This window comes from Varanus komodoensis, unplaced genomic scaffold, assembly GCF_004798865.1.
Source record: "Varanus komodoensis strain SLA01 unplaced genomic scaffold, ASM479886v1 scaffold15, whole genome shotgun sequence".
NCBI classification, from domain to species: Eukaryota; Metazoa; Chordata; class Lepidosauria; order Squamata; family Varanidae; genus Varanus; species Varanus komodoensis.
This window is the reverse complement of record NW_025335440.1, coordinates 10,807,660-10,809,354: the sequence shown is the minus strand read 5'-3', so window position 1 is coordinate 10,809,354 and position 1,695 is coordinate 10,807,660.

The window sequence follows — 1,695 nt, the reverse complement described above, 5'->3', positions numbered from 1 at the left end:
GGAAATTAATATGAAGTTTATGAATAGCACTCTCAGGTTCTTGCCTTCTATTTCTCCCTGTGCCAAATGGAATTCTGCACTAGGACAGACTCACGCTACCTATGAACAGGTTGGAGGCAGAGGAACCATCAGAAATTGATCATAATTCTTAGCATGAACCAATAGGGCTCCAAGCAAGCAAAATGGAACACAGAAGTCGCGGCCAGGGCTTTGCTTACCAGGAGCTTAAATCCTAAGAATAACTCACTAAAATAGCCTCCAGTGTTAGCATCCTGGGGCTCCACTTCATGGAGGAATCAGTGCATTACTTCCCAGTCCAAGGAAGGAGAACAAGCTGCACCTACGTTGGAACCTCACCTAAAAGTTCAGGATTACAACATGTGTGGATTGTAAGTCTTTCATAGGCCCAGACACAAACATTCTGCTCCCAGCTGAGTTTACAGTAACTGGTGCATTTTGCTCAAGTTGTAAGCAGCACGCATCTTTCCACCGAAGTTGCTTTCCTGCTCTTCTCAGTCTTGCCTGTTTATTGGCCGCCCTCGGGCTTGGGGCTTAGCTCAGTGGCAGAAAGCCCGCTGCCAGCATGGGAGAGGTCTTCAGTTTACTCCCCAGAAATTCCCGGAGAGCCATGTACATTCAATGCTGATAGTATGGAACTCAATGGGCAAATACACTGCCATATTAGGTTAACTTCCCAGGCCAAGGCACAATCCTGACCTGCCTCTACTCAGGGTTAGAGTCTTTGTGCACCAGCTGCCGTGGGCCTGAACTGGCCTCAGGTTGCCCTCTGAGAGGCCCCTGCGACGGTGCAGGCAGACAGTCCAAGCACAGTCCCTTCGCCCTTCGGTTACGACATTTTTGTATCCTAGAACCACCATGCGGCTTAAAGTCTTTTTGCTGTTTAATTCTGCCTTCTTTAGGACCTTGTAGAAATTTGATCCCCCGCAGAGCGTGAATAGACGGACAAGTTATGCTCAGCACAACTCTATTAATGTACGAAGCAATGGAAAAAAGTTTTGGGAGAGAACTGGGGAAGGAGAGGCTTGGATTCCTGCAGAGCTCTCCGCGTGCTCTGTAGATGAATCTCCTCCAGGCAGAGCCGAAGGGGGTAAAAGCAGGAGACAAAGGCTGCAACCCTCTCTAAACAGGAAGACTTTAAAATCCAGCTTCTTTCCTGCGGTGCTGCAACAGCCACCACAGTGACTTCCACAAAACTCCGGCTGGAGATCAATATCAGCATCTTTTGGGGGATGCAAAAACCGCTGGAGAAAGTTACGCTTTCCGAACTGCAGAGAGCGGAGGTGTTTTGCTCAGGCTACCCAGCAAAGCGCGGTGTCCCCCGCTCACTCTTGCATCTTTTCCTTGCCCCTTATCATGGAAGGAAATGAGATCTGCCTGGAAGCGAATCCTGCCGTTACGAGATTGGTTTCCTCTCAGCAGTTTGTGCCCTTGAGGATTTTCCTTCCCCCAACCACGCGCAGCAATGCGAGGAAGAGCCCTGAGCTTACCATGTGGATCTCCGCACTTTCTCCTTTTTAATTTTTGGTGCGCCAGGACGAAGTTCGTGCTATCGCTCGCAGATGCTTCTTGGAAGGCGAGAGGGGGTGCGTGTCGCGGGTCTGGCGCTCTGCAACGACGGCTGCCCCCCGCCCCACCCCAGCAGAGCCCGTGAGCAGCAGCGGAGCCCCCTCCCTC